We start from the raw sequence: 16,011 nt of genomic DNA, 5'->3' as shown, positions 1-16,011 counted from the left end.
ACTTTTTTAGTCTGATGAATTCTCTTTCATTAGTACTTCCTGATTTCATCCTGAAACATTTTTGTTACCTCTCCATATTCTGTTCTGCTGTATGTGACTATCTGTTCCGTATGTCAGTGCTCCAAGCCATTTTCTATGGTGTGTGGTGGATCCATATCTAATTAAGAGAGAGTGCATGGCAGAGTAATAGGCTAATGAACCATGCAAGGGCTTGCTCTGAGCAAATCTTCAGTTGTTTAGTATTAGTGTCACAATGTGGAAGATTGAACATAAAGTCTATTAAAGTTCATATGTCAACACCAAAAAATAAACAAAACTACTTTCAGTATGAAAGGCACTAAAAAATGTAATCAACACAGAAATAGAAGTCTTAAAAATTGTGATAGACAAGCAGTCTATCACCACTGAAAAGTCCGTACAGTGTGTGGACACCATCAGAATACATTTGATTGGAAGAACATGCAGAGTTTAAGATGTATGGATTTTTACTGTGGATCCTGGTATTTTATAGGTGCTCAGTTTCTTTATAACTGCATCTTATTAAAAAACTCACTCTGCTGTGAATAAAGTCCCTATTAGTACAATTTTTTCAGGTGCTCATTCATCACAATTGTATTCTTAATGGTTTCACTTTTGAAATAACAGAACATCTGTCGAATAAAAAAAAAAAATTCCTGACTCCAATTGTTTTGTACCTCCCAGCCATATACATCCATGGAAATAGGTACATCTTCCACATCATTTCCCACAGAAATATTTTTTTTATTATTATTGTCAGGTTTATTTGCCACATTCTTCCAAAACTTTTGTGCCTTTAGTACTAAAGCCAAAATTTAATTATTGAAATATGCAAACTAATAGCTCCATAATATATTTGAGTTAGAATTCTGTGATGAATGCATGTCATTTGTCTTGCAGAAGGTAATAAATTCTTCTTACTATAGCACTGCTTCTCATAACACAATTTCAGAAAAATAGAATAGTCATAGATATGTGTGTTTCTATTAGTTCCATTTAATTTTTCAAGAATTTGTGGATAATGCAGTTCAGATGACTGAACTCAGTACAGATGGTATCCTCTTGCTAGCTAAATTCCTGATCAGAGTGGAATGGAAAGCATAATATTTTTGGGGGTTTGGTTATTTGTTTTGTTTGTTCATTTTCTTTCATATTTTTAATTACAACATGAGATTCCTGTCCTCCCATAAATGATATGAAATATAAGCTCTTGATTATATTTTCCAGAGATACAAATACATTTTCTTGTAGAACCTAGTTCAAAGTGTTTTCAGTGTATCCTGAGGAAGAATGGATTATAAACAATCAGTTTATTGTAATCCTTCATATATTTAAATATTATTATATAAAAACTATTTATAATCCAGAGAGGTAACAGTCTTAAACACAGGCAAAAATATGCAGGTAATGCCCAGAGAGGCTACCTAGAACAGAGGCTAGACAGTGTTAAAGGAAAAAAGTAGGTATTTATTAAAAGGCCTTCAAAGGATACACCTTGGGCAGTACAAGAGCTTAGCTGAGACTACACCCAAGATGGATGCCAGGTCATGAGTTTTCACACTTTTATAAGTTTTGGTCCATTTAAATATTTGTGTTAATTGTTCAATTACAGCTTTAGGTTATGAAGTCCCATCCTCCCAGATTGCTCTCCTCAATTCCCAGTTGATTATATTTTTGGTCCTGAAGCTGCAATGATGTCCTTCGTTCTCAGGCTGGAAAAGGATTGTTTTGCCTAACTGTACTGTGAGAGGAACTTGCTAACACTTTATATGAAGTTCAGAGTTATATACGAATGCAGTACAGAATCTGGAAAATATGAAAGCTAAAACTTAAGGCATCACGGGATGTATGAAACTTTCTTGATTTTTATTATGAAGTCTACAACACAATGAAAATTTCATTTGGGCGAAGCATGCCCTATTTGGTTATACTAATATGTAAAGTTCATGGACTAAATCTTACCTTGTTATGAAATATTGATCTGATGTCAGTGAAGCTTATACAGAGTCAAATTAAAATTGTATTTTTCAACCCTACTCATATGACACAGAGTTGACATTGCCTCTGTTGCTGTTTGTTTCTTCCTTATTCGTTGACTGAAGAAAAATTGTTTGCTCATATGGAAAAAATATATTTATTACGCCTTGGCTCAAAACCATTAACTTTCCTGGACAATAGTGCCACAGTATATTTTTTACACAAAATATCAGTACATTGCAATGCAGCAATGGTTTTTCTCTGCCCTGGTCCCAGGCAGCTGGGGGTGCCTGGCTAGTGGCACTGTCTTTCCATGAGACCGGGGCCGCCGCGTGAGTGAGAAGCTCTAGGGCTGAGCCTCTGCTTTTGTAGCCTCATGCTGAGACGAGACAAAGGGAGAGAGAAGGCATACTCTGCCCCACATGGCTAAAAACCCTATTTCCCACGTGGCTGCAGCGGTGGTCGCAGCAGCGTTCCCAAGTGCATGTGGGCAAAATGGCGAATTGGACAAAGGAAACATGGGATTAAATAGGGGGCGGGCAGACAGGGGTGGAAGCCCCCCTCGCCCAATGGGGACAGATGACATGGGAGTAATGCAGCCCACAGCAATTTATGGGAACATTACAGAGGTGGGTATAGGGTTCTGGGACAAATAGGATTACAGAGGTGCGGTGATTGACACAGAACTTTCTGTGGGGAAGAAGGGGAAAGGTTACAAGATTGACAGGTGAAAGCTCCTATAGCGGACAGCCTGGAGTGAACCATTGTGAGGGGAAAATAGGGGTACATAGAACCGACCTAACTAACATTTATTAAAATCCCTAATTGAACCAACCCGGCATACAACATTGCAATAATTTTTATTTTTCCATACAAATAAATGTGAGCATTATTTCCTACAACTAGTTGACAAGAATGAACCACACTTACAATATCACAGAATCTGTATATGTGTGAAATACGGGATACTATTGTAATCTTTCATTTTCTTCCAACAACAGAGATTTATTATTTTCAGCTTAACTTCCAGCTGTTATTTTTGGTAGGTATCTATCTTATTGTTTTTATAAAACATTAATGAATTTGTATCATCAGTGACAGAGTTAATTTTGCCACCAACCTAAAGGCAAACTGAGTTACCTGTCATCCTTCTAATTGTAGAATATATCTATTAATTTCTGGTTTTGTTTTTTTAAGTCTTCTAGTCTCTTCTGTTGACCTGTTTTACTGGTATTTTTCCCCAATGCCACCATATTCTTTTTTACTATATACATTATTGTGTAAGTATTACTATGTATTGGTTATATCCTTCCTTCTCAAGATATTGCAAACCTTTTCATTAACCTTTTCTGCAATTCTTATCCTCTCAATAGATTTGGCTCCACATGTGTGCAAGAAAGAGAAAATTGGCAGTGAGGTTGAGCCTAGGAAGAAAAGATAAGTGAGGAGAAAGTGTTTTCTGACTTGATTGATAATAAATTAAATAAATTTCCCTAAGCTGAATCTGTTTTGCCTGTCATGGTAATCAGTGAGAGATCTCTCCCTGACCTTATTTGGACCATTTTTATTTTATTTTATGTACCCTGTCCAGCTGAGGAGGGGAGTGATAAATTTGCTTTGGTGGGCACCTGGCATCGAGTACATACAGTAAAAAAAAAAAAAATCAAACTTTTTTAAAAAAGTGAAAAAATTTCCATGTGCTGGCTTGGTGTATTTTCACATACAGTCTCTTAAGTAATCTAATTCACTTAAAATACTACTTTATTTCTTTAAATAAATAATTTTCCAAAACATGTTACCTTTTCAGAAATACAATATTGATGGCTTCCACACCAGATAGAGATGATAAGGCTGATTGTCCAATATGGAGCCATGCTACGAGTACTATTTTTGTAAATATACTATTTTGGTGAGATTATTTTTGAGTTTGTTGTACAATGAAGTTTACTAGAACAGGCTGTATGTGCAGCCTCTGTGTAGAGTTTAGCTTTGTAGAGATTTTAGAAGGCAAGCAAAAACTATACATATTCTAGATATTAAAAAACATGTAAACTTTAATGTTACACAACTCATGTTCAGAGCTGTCAGACAGAGATTTTGTAATAGGTTTTCTGAAAATTACTTAAAAATTACTTCATTTTTTCTTTTTTCTTCTAAGTTATGCTATTAGGTCTTCAGTACTTTAAGAAAAATAGAATTCTCTAGTAAAGACAAGGATCATGGAAAAAAGCTACATTTTTTGCAAGGATGGAATAGGACTCTGACTAGAATTCCTTGTTAACAATAAATTATTTGTAGCTATTCTCCTCAAGTCAATAGTAAATAGACCAAAGACTTAGCCAGCTACAGAACGGGGAAAATCTTAAGGCAAAATTGCTTTGCTTATGATCTATGACTTCAGCACAAACTTTTATTCTGTCTACAAGATTACTGAATGTGGAATCCCAATTGACAGACCTAATCTGGACTAGTTAAAATGAATTTAAACATGATAAGATCCTATCTATCACAAGGAAGGTTGAATATGGGAGGAATAAGTAAAAGCAATCAGAGTCATTAGTTTAAACTGCAGGAAGCCAATTTAATTTCATCATAAAAGTCTTTTTAGGAATAGATGAATAAAGGAGTTAAAAAGCTGTTTTTTAATTACTATGATTGTCTTCACCAGGGAGAGGATTTTTCATCATACATTGTAGTGAAAAATTCATATTTATTATGTATGGAGGTGTTGCGGTGCGTTTTGGGGGGGGGGAACCCCCCAGGGGCTCCCCAGGGTGGGGGGCTGCTAGGCTGTGAGTTTGCTGGTAGCAGCAGGCAGGCAAGGAGACTCCACACGGCTTCTGAGGGTGCTAATTAGATGAGGGCTTATTGGGGGTCCTACCCCTGGGAGGCAGCATGGTTTCTGAGGGAGGGGGGGGAAGGGGAGGGGGAGAGAGGGGCTGAGAGAGCACCGGCCAGGGAGAGCCAGCTATGAGAGTGTCCCGTCCCCCTGGCACACTTAACAGGGAGCTTCAAAGTGGGCACGGAACAAGATTTGAGCCAATGGGATTACAGACACATGATACTTCTGGGGAGGATGACAGGCTTGGAATAAACCATATATTTTAAAGGGGTGAGACAGAGCATACCATTTAACTAAAATATAACACCACATGGAGGGAAAAAAAAACAACACAAGAAGACATCATCAAACAGTCTAAAATTTATTCCTTCTGATCTCACCATAAAATCAAGTTCAGATGATATGCACGCAACAAGAATTTTGAGCTACCCATTAAAATTTTGAATAAAAAACAAATTTTTTTTTTCCTATAAAATCAGACCAAGTCTTAAATCCAAAGAAGTTGCTAAATATTTCTTTTTTCCACCAGAACATGGGTAGACATGGTAGATGTTGGCCACTAGAGAAACTGTGGTAAAATTTGCTTATATGAATTTTTAATTACCACAGAGAAATATTTAATGGTTCTGGTTCAACCCTTAAAAAAGGAAAAAACACACTCAAAGTCATTACCGTCATTCACTTTTGTAATAGAAGCTAGATCTCCCAAGTCACCATCCTTTTCAGAGGGTTTCTGACTTAGGCATCTGCTGTGACACATCCCAGAAGGTGAGGGTAACTGGGGTTCTTGTTAATGGATCCCTTGGGGTGGATTAGATTGAAATGACACTGAAGGATCAGGGATATGTACAGTTTATTTGGAACAATTTGGAATGGAAAGGAAGTATGTAGCCATTTTGGTTATTGTTATCTATAGAAATTTAGCAAGGTAAAAGCATAAAAATAGCACTTAACAAAATGTGCAAATAAAAGGTAGAGAGAAAGAAAGAATAAAAGTAGAAAGAAATCACCACCCATGGATCTAGCAAGAGACTTGATTGTAGCAATTTATATGTCCATTGGTGGAAGTGACATCTTGATTGATCGGGGTTGGGGAAATCCTGTTAATGCCTTGGAGAGGCTACCTAGAACAGAAGCTAGAGTTAGAGAATAAAGGTAGGTATTTACTGAAAGGCCTTCAATGGGTACATTTTGGGCTTGCAGGAGCCTTGCAGAGACTACACCCAAGATGGACAATGGTCATGAGTTTTTCAGACAGATATCAGTTTTTTCTGTTTGCATATCGGGGTTAATTGTCCAATTACAGCTTCAGGTAATGAAATTATTTATTCCAAGTTTGCCCCCCAATTCACTGTTGTTTACATTTTTCAGGGCCTGCCTGAGACAGTAAGGTGTCCTTGAGTTTCAGGCCCAGAGAGAAATTGTTTTGTCTGAATAAAATGGGAAAACAGTAGCTGACAGGCAATGGAGTTTAAGAGTTATACACTAAAGCAGTACTGTTCTGAAAAATATAAAAGCTAAAACTTAAGGCATCACTGTGAAACACAAGGTTCAATGGGTTAATATACATTCAGGTTCTGCTGGGAATGCTCTGGTACCTCTCCCAAATGTGGGGTGGAATTTTACACTGTGTGATGCAACACTGTGGATCATGTGCAGTCGTCTGGTAGAAATCCCTAGAGATAGGTCTGTGAGTGTTTTGGGGGTCTTTGATGGTTTGTGACACCTTCTAAGACATGACAGCTACCTCTCACTGGTGTAGTTGAGCCAGTTATGCCCCATCAGGAGGGATGAATATCCTCAGGCCTATGTGTGAATGTCCTGGTACTTCCCTGGGGGGAGTTTTCACACCTGAGCCAGTTATGCCCCTATCAGAAGGGATGAATAATATTAATGTCCCTATTCCTTTACTGGGGCAGGGATTTACAACTGAGCCAGTTATGTAAAGGAGGACATTGGCATTATAAAAACCACTATCCCACCTTACAGAATCTGCTTCTTACTGGCCTTCCTCTCCATCTTACTCAAAACCCAGCTTGTTGTGGGTGCTCACCCCCTCTGCACCTGAGCTGTACCCTTGCACATCAGCAGCAAAGCACTTGCTGTTTTTGCTTACGGCTGACTGAGTCATTACCCGTTAACATTTCAGTCTCTCACAGCACCACGTCTGTGCAGAGTCTCTTTTCAAGTTAAAATACCAAAACTTTACTTTTTAAAAAATTGTCAAGGACTAAAGAGATACAAAAACTGAGTTGACACTGATTTCAAGGGAACAATGCCAATCTACAACAGCAAAGAATGACATAAAAGATGAATCTGTAGTGTCACTACTATTAGTCAATTAATGTGTCAAATGCTAATGTCTGATCTATTCCTCTCTGTAAATAGACTTCAACTTTCCAAGGTTAACAGTTTTGCTATCTACAAGAGCACTTGGTTTTCATGCAACAATTTTTAAAGTAAAGTAGAAGTCTAAATTCAAAGTTTTCTAACAATATTAAACTCAAATATGACAGTTTTCTATCATTTTCTTTAATGTAACTGGGCAAATAAAAACCTGTTATGGCTTCAAAGCCATTATATTTATCATGCCTCCATTCTTCTCATCCTGAAGCTTCTCCATGTAATAGATTTCCAGGTTCTTGTGCCTGTAACAACTACAATATCTCATTATTTTTAAAAGGTTCCTAATAGTGAGGGCTATTGAGGTGCTTGAGCAGAGGATGCTATTGTTTGATAAATATCCTGAGAACTTTCAGTGACTGTCCTAACAGTGAGCTGTTTTCTGAGAACCATATTTTTTAATTATCTGAAGGGTAAGAACAATAAATATATTTTATGTCTGCCCTATATTTGCAATCTATGGCTGTTAAAACCTTGAGGATAGATATATTCCAAACACACTATTATTACACATTTCCTTGAACAGGTATTTTTGAGCAATGAATACATCTTACTGTGTTTCTTAAAAAAACCTTCAGCTTTCTTTACTTTAGCAACCATGATTCTGTTTTAACTATCATAAAGCTAGTTCATGTGAAGCGACACTTCATGTACTACAGACTAAAGATAATATGAATCAACCTAATTGTTTATTGAGCATTCTGGAGATACAAAGGGTTTTTTACATATTTCTAGGATATTGAATCTTCATCTACTAACTGTTCTCTGATGGGTTTAGTAACACACTAGAGCTCTGTGTTGAGATGGTTGGTTGCAGTCTAAATATGAGGAAACATCCCATGCAGTGCCTGATCTGCTTCTACCTACTCACCACAGTACTTAACACTAATATGTGGAAGATGGGAACCGTGCCTGTTGAGGGAGAGGATGTAACTCAGGGCTGGGGGGAAAAAAAGCACAGTGTCAGAACAACAAAGTTGCAAGTTTGAATCTTAAAGGGGAGCAGAGAGAGGCGGATAAGTTTTATCAAAAGACAGAAAGAGATCAAATAGTTATTAAATTATTTTTGGGAGCTGCCTACAATTTTCTGTTCACTGCTGATGCTTTGTGATTTTGCAGATATTGGCAATGTGAAGAGATACAATAAGAAAAAAAGATGCATTGGAGGGAATATTATGAAATTTGACAGAATGGAGGGTATATTCATTGGCTCTGTAAAGGTAAGAGACATCTCTGTAAAGGTAAGAGACATCTAGGAAGAAAGTGAATAATATGTGAAGGATTTTTATGGCTAAATATTGGAGAAATTATTTAGTCATTTGCAGGAATGGGGAGCAAGAAAGGAATCTGAACAACTGAATTGGAAAAGACCTTAGAGAATCTACCACTAAGTACTCTACAGTACTCTCTGAACTGAAGAACAGTTTTATGAAATTTAATAAAATCAATTACATTTGAAGTTAGACAAACACCAAGCAAAACTTTTGGAGATATGTAGGACTGATACTGTCAGAAAGGCCTTCTTTATGTCCGTTTGTATGAAAAGCTTTCATAAATTTCAGTAGGTTTGGACTGAGAAACATTTACCAGGAAACAAAGGTCTGAAATGGGGAAAAGTATGAGCTGAGTAGGGAGTGAGTGTACAGGCTCATGGACAACATCTGGCAACTAGGAGTCCTGCCGGATATGCAAGAATCAATACAATCAGGACAGGAAGAGTTTGCTCAGTCTGCAGAAGGCCACTAAAACACACCTGACATCAAGAAAAGGTCATGTAAGTCTGGCCACATCCAAGACTGTAGTAGCCACGTGTGCAGAGGAAGACTACAGCATTACAGAAACACCTAATGAAATAAACATCACCCCGAAGAACTGCCCAAACTCCTGCCTAAAAACTAAGTGACCTTAGTATGTCGCCCTGCTGCTGAGGAAACAGCTGGGCTTTGTCTCCGGCTGAAGGTCCAACTGGGTAACTACAAGGGGAGGTGAGAGTGAGTGAGTGAGTGAGTGAGTGAGTGAGTGAGTGAGTGAGTGAATATACTGTGTGAATACTTACCTTTTGTTAATAATAACAGTTTGATTGTATTAATAACAATTATTTAAGGAATAAAATGCTCCATAGAAAGTCTGCAGATGTTGTGAAGTGTATCTCCCCTTGACTCAATCCCCCATTATAAAAACCCCAATTTATAATCTTCTCAATACAAAGAAAAATAAGATATTTATACAGTGCATTTGCAGCAAAAGCACAGTTCAGTGAAAAGTGGAAAAGGAGACTTCACAGTGATACTTCAATTAGCATAAATTCATTATAAATACATCTAGCATTTCAAATGCACTGCCTTCAATTCAGTGCTTCTGATGTCATTAAGTTGAAGAACATTATTACATCTTTGGTACTCAACATTCAGGGAGACAATGTTGACCAGCTGACAAGCATATTCATCTGGCTTGGCTCCCAAATCTAACCCCAGGCTTCAAAGTGTTAGTGAAAAACAGTGTAGGCTTTACATATTTAAAATTTGCAGAAAAGTAAGGAAACAAAACACTTGTATCTCCTTTGTAAAAAAAGATTTAATGAAAATATTTAGAAACATATATTACCATGAATTTTTCAAGCCACAAAGAAAATCAGAACCAACAATTCATGTTCTTGTCTGAGTTTCTGCATCCAGAGAGTTTAAGGAAATCATTGCCTTCTGATTTAACTCATATGGAAAGGATCATTTCCTTTATGAGCAGAAGTTTCATAATGGCAGCAAATAGACCAGCATAATATTATGGACTCTGCTAAAGTAACATTTTTATTGTGCTTTCTCCAAGTAAACATTTTTGGATTTCAAGTCAGATATTTTGGCACTAAAAAATGTAGCTTTACTGCTTAGTCTGTCTTTGTATTTTCAATAATGCATGTTAAAACTCTTTGAGGAAGACAAAATAATAAAAAGTAGTAAGTAAATATATGATGAGTTAAAGTGGACAAGGGAAAGGTTGTTTGTTGACAGCATATTAAAGTGAGCTATTTTACATTTCATCATTCCTGTATCTGATTTGGTTTTTATATATTTTCAAGGTGATTTTATTTATATATCTCTTCTGCTTTGCATTTTACCAGAGAAGATTTCCATTCTGTGACTTAAAATTCTTTCCTATGACATTTTTTCCCTTTTTGGTGGGTGTTGACCTCTACTCCCAGGTAACTAGCAACAAGACAAAAGGATATAGCCTCAAGCTACACCAGGGAGGTTCAGTTTGAACATGAGAAAGAATTTCTTTATATAAAAAGGTCATTAAATATTGGGGTGGACTGCCCAGGTAGGTGGTGGAGTCACCATCCCTGGAGTTTTGTAAGAAATGACTGAACATGGCACTTAGTGCCATGATCTTGTTGATGTGGTGGTGCTTGGTTTAAGTCTGGACTTGATCTTAGAGTCTTTTCCATTCTAAATGATTCTGGGATTCTGTGATTCCAGTAATATTATCTCATCTTTTATGATGTGTGTCAGATTTTTCCCTTCCTTGCATGCTTATACTACTTTCTATAATTTCTCTGTGATCTTTTCTTAGGCTTTTATTTGTGGTGTTTAGGAACTGGAAGAAATACTGCAGCATAGGATTTCCCATTTATTATTTCCTTTACTTACCATATTTATTCAGTTCTAGAACTAATTTTAGTTCTGTGTAAAATGCATAGTAATGTAGATGTGAGCAGCATAGAATCTACTTATTTTCCTTTATCAACACCAGAAAAATACAGCAAGGAAAGAAATAGCTAAATAATTTCAAGTGCCAAAATTTGAAAATAATTTCAAGTCCCATTTTTTCCTTTTCCTTTTCTTTTTAGTTTATTTATTTTCTTTTAACAATAATGTAATATAAAATGGAAAAAATAACCTCACAGAAAATACAAGTTTCTGTACAGTTTAGATTTTAGTATAATCTTTAAACATGGATTTGGGGGATAAGCCATGAATTTAGTGATATAATGGGTTCCTGAGATTCTTTTTTTTCTTTTTTTTTTTTTTTTTTATGATTTCAGGTCCATCAAAATAGGATTCCTGTCTCTAAATGCTTTGTCATCAATTCAGAAGCCATAAATATTATCTATTTGAATATATACATTTAACTAATTCCAAGACTGAGGAAAAATGTTACAGATTAAAATTATGTTTTCAGATGACTTAAAAGAACATGTTGAATGAATTTCACTGAAGGATTTCTGTGTTCTTTTGAGTAGTTTCGGTACTTTATTTGATATTGTAGAATTAAAGAAAGACTGAATAATTAAGTCTGCTAGGGACTCTTGCCCAACCTCCTGCTCAAAGCAAGTTCAGCCTTGGGATCACCAGTCTGCATATAATCATAACATCCCCTTTCCTACATAATGGCTATGAGGCCTGAAGGCCCTTTATTCTTACCGCTCATAAACCATATTTCACTTAAAACAATTTGAAATTAAAATTATTATTTTGCTGAGATAAAGGGTCACTTTTACAGCTCCTAATCTTTCATGACCTAAGCGCAGTAACCTTGATTTACAATGCCATAAGCTGATATTTAAGCAGTGTTCATTCATTAAGCACTAATTTTAAATTCCTCTGTAATAAGCATTTAGCTTGCCAAAGTCTTATACAATGTCATATATTTTTAGGCCACTGACATACAAAATTCCCTTGTACCACAGAAAAAAAAATTGTATGACACTGAGTGTACAAGTTTCTCAAACAATTGGCCTTTGCAGCATTATAAAAAGCTTAACCCCTGTGAACAATCCTAAGGATCAAGGAATGTTCCCTTTGTACAGGGCTTTTATTAATGTCTTATGACCTCGTAGTGAGCAGTAATGAACTGCATGTACTGAAGCAAAACCTCAAGAAAAACACAGAGAGTTTTCTGTTCCCATGCCTTTGGGTGCTTTAACACAGCTTCTGGTCAGAGTTCTGGCTCACAGTTTGAATAAAAGATAAAATTCATAGGGACTTATAACAACTAAGATTTTAATGTATATATGTGAGCACAATCCTGTTTTATGTGCATGTTATCAGCGTATAGCTTGTATCTGTCTTGGCACAAAATGGAATGAACACTACAATCCAATTGGCACTAGTAATTACTAGAAACTGTAATGAGATGAACTCAACTGAGTCCAGAGAGGAGCAAATGTTAAGCTACTCCTTAAAACAGCCTGACCACAAGTCAAAACAGGAGTGATGATTAGGTTTACTGTTCGTCATGAAGAAATTCACAGCTTTCCAGGAATATGCTGTGTACTACTACGCTGAGTCTTGAGCAATCCTTGCTACAGAGACAAAAAGGGAAACATTTCAGGGAGGAACTAGGACACTGGTTCTTTTAATTGCTGTTTATATTTTGATTTTCCTATCTCCCAAGTCATAACAGTGAGGCTTTCAGCCTTGGTGTGTAATCCATACCAGCACATGGACTCACATCACCAGTGAATGATGCATTTATCACTCCAATTTCTTTAAAGAAACGCAGTGCTGCATGGGAATCAACAAAGGAGACATGCATTGGAAAGTCTGTGAGAGACACTTCAATGTAAATTTTCCTGGTTGGCAGAAATGAGGACTTCTGTGAAACCAAATTAAAAATATTTTGTCAGCCTTTAAACCAGACATACATGCCCTATACAGACAGCCACAAAACCCTAGGGTCTAATGTACACAGAGTTGTCAAGAGAAGGAAGCTTTCTTCAACAGAACTGAATCACTAAATGGTAATTTTCTTTCCTTTACAATGGAAACAAATTTGGTATATTGTAAACTTTTTGATATGGCAATTAAAGCACAGATTAACACACCATTTCCATATTTTCTTTCTGACACTGCAGTCATTATAGAGTCATTGTTTAAGATTCCAAATTCCTTTTCATCGCAAATTCTTCCCAGCTCACCTCAAATGAAAGTGTTTTATCACAGAAAAATGATAGTTCTTCCAGGAAATAAAAATGAAAGAATTAGACTGGCAATCCATAGAAATTACAGTCACTTAAAAAACAAACAAACAAACAAACAAACATTTAATAGGAACCATGGTTTCATAGCTTTAGATACTAGCCAGAAAAGTGACAGCCTCTCCCTGTTCTTGTCTGTAACAACTGAAGTAGGTTAGAGCATGTAACACCAGGGTTGTGGGTTTGAGCCCTTTGTGGGCCATTCAGTGAAGAATTTGCTTTGATGATCCTGGTGAGTCCCTTCCAGCTCAGAATATTCTGTGATTCTGTGATTCTATGAAATACATAAACTTTTTCTCTTTTCCTACTTCCCACTGTGCACTACTGTGAGCTATAAAAACCAGATTCCTCAGTAAATCCTACATACACAACAACCTGAAGAAATTTCACTCTAGCTAAGCGTAAAAGATGATTTCAAGTACTTGATAAGCCACTCACACAAAGGAGCTCTACAGAACAATCTACAAAAAGAAATAAAGCAGTCAGGGTCAGAGTTTATGTACTCCTTTTTCAGGCCCTTCTCACTGTAATGAGTGTGCAATAGTTCTAGCTCAGTTAACCTTGTCTTATTTTAGCTAGACTTTATTTGATTCAAAAATACAGTGACTTTTCTTCATAGATGAGATAAGGCCCTGTGACCTAGCTGTGAGAAAGCAAAGAGCAGAAGCATGACAGGACTACATTATTTCTGAAAGCACAAAATAAAAGCAGTGTGTGCCTGGAGACATTTGTGTGGAAGTTCAGTGTGCGTGAGCCACTCATGACCTTGGGCGCCAATTGGAGGCACTTATTACATGGAGCCTTCTCCCTAGTGCTCTTCTACAGCCACCCTCCCTCCCACCATGGCTGGGCTGCCATAGCAATTGCCTAATTCCTTCTTTTGCAGCTCAGACTTCTTACCCTGTGGGTGCTCCATACCCTTTCCTCATCTTGGTCTCAGGTGTGCCACCCTCTCCATACATTCTGAAACTCATTTCTACTTCCTTTTTAATGTAGGTCCTTTTTCACATGAAAGTCCTGAAGAGGTAAAACATAAATCTCACACACAAACTCTTCTGTTGTTTTGTTGGTGTTTCTCTTCCATATTCTGAAAGAAACCACAAAAAAATTATGATCTCTGATTTTTCTAAACCTATATGATATAGCTTGCTTTTGGCCTTTCCCTAGTGCTCATCATCCTGCCAAGCAGCCTTTAAATTACTTAATTGATATTAGTAAATAGACATTTAAGTAGACTTGTAGTATGTTATTTTCTTCTATCTTATCAACAGTATCATTTTCTATCTCACCTAAGTAGATTAGTATTTTTGGATTTCAGCCATATGGATTCCTCATGAGACAGACATGGAACCAAAGAACATCAATTTTTTCATCACACACAACTACCACACAACTAAAAGCCACACAACTACCCTATCAAAGTGACTTGTAAATTTCACACACAAATACATAAGCTTAGAGGAGAAAGTTTCCAGAGCTCCATGGAGTAACCATAAAACTGGAAAAGTACCTTTTTCTGATACTGTGCTCTCTATGAAGCTTCTAAATTTGGAACTAAGTTTGAATTAGAATTTGAAGTGAGTTTAAGATGTAATAAGTACTTGTGAATAATGTTATAATTTGGAGTTTCTGTGATCAAAGTATCTCCTTGCTTTATACTTCACCCCACTCAGGAATGGATAGTGGTGCGTAATTCCACATTATATAGACTTTCAACTGCAAAGCATGATAATTTATGAGTAAATTTTGCTGTACTTCCACTTTTATTGTTCAGAAGCAGAGGATAAAAAGACCTTAATTATTTTTGGTTTTGTATGAGACATGCTTTAAACTGAAAAGTGTAAAAGTAGAAAGTACTCTAAATATATAAGCAAACTTAAACCAAGCTGTTCTTCATAATGATTTATTCTCTTGATAGAAGTTTATAGTGACTGTGTAGAATTAGGAAGAACAAAATATCACAGTGACACTTCTGAAGCATGTGGAAAGCCTTTTGCTTCAAGAAAGAAATTACTGAGATAGGCCAACTGTATATTTCAGAGGAAAAAATTCCAACAAATTATTTAATATGGATAATGTAAAGAACTACTGCCCAAATAAAAGAAAATTTACTATTTGACAGTATACTAAAAAAGGTTTTGTTCCCACTCCCTCCCTTCTGGAAAACAAGTAAAATGAAAATGTTAGGTTACAGCACTATGTTGAACAGCCATGGTGATAAATATAAGTTATTATTATAACCAACAGACCTCAGTTTTTTCTTTGAAATCATGAGCTACATATCAATTTAAGTGCACAATGGACACTTAGAGGAAACAAGGAAGGTTCAGAAATATTGGTAGAGTTTCTAATACTGAGAAACTTTGTCTATATTTTAAACCATGCAAAGATCAAAATCTTTGGGCTAAAATCAAACCCTCCACAAACACACAGATAGGGAGATAACTAATGTCTATTTAATATGTTGAAAATTTCTCAAACTTAACACATTGACCTTTAAATCTCCAATCAGAAAATTCTGGTAGATAATAATGCTACTGCATAAAGTAACTGAATAATCCACCTATAATTTCATTGCAATTTTGACTTTGAAAGATATAGTTTGTAAACCTACTTTAAACATCCCAAACAAATCCTGATGGAACAATGGTTTTACAACCTTTGTCTGCAAGCAGTAATTTTGTTGTTTTTGTTATATCAAAGATCCATAGCTATAAGAAACATTCTGTTCCTGTCCAACACCCTTATTTTTGAAACAGAAGTGTATTTAACTACGGTATGACTCTTTGATAGCATG

The 16,011-nt window shown here is 36.2% G+C and overlaps 1 long non-coding RNA gene across 1 annotated transcript; it reads right to left on the bottom strand.

Annotated features, from left to right (window-relative positions):
- Window positions 1-5,672: 5,672 nt before the first annotated feature.
- On the bottom strand, window positions 5,673-9,261 carry LOC137480264 (uncharacterized). The gene is made up of 2 exons (XR_011002784.1): window positions 8,994-9,261; window positions 5,673-5,973 (listed from the first exon to the last, which is right to left on the bottom strand). It is a non-coding gene; the product is annotated as an uncharacterized lncRNA (long non-coding RNA).
- Between the last annotated feature and the right edge of the window lie 6,750 nt (window positions 9,262-16,011).

This window comes from Anomalospiza imberbis, chromosome 1, assembly GCF_031753505.1.
Source record: "Anomalospiza imberbis isolate Cuckoo-Finch-1a 21T00152 chromosome 1, ASM3175350v1, whole genome shotgun sequence".
Taxonomy (NCBI): domain Eukaryota; kingdom Metazoa; phylum Chordata; class Aves; order Passeriformes; family Viduidae; genus Anomalospiza; species Anomalospiza imberbis.
Note: the sequence above shows the minus strand (reverse complement) of the source record. Positions and strands in the feature narration are given on the sequence as shown.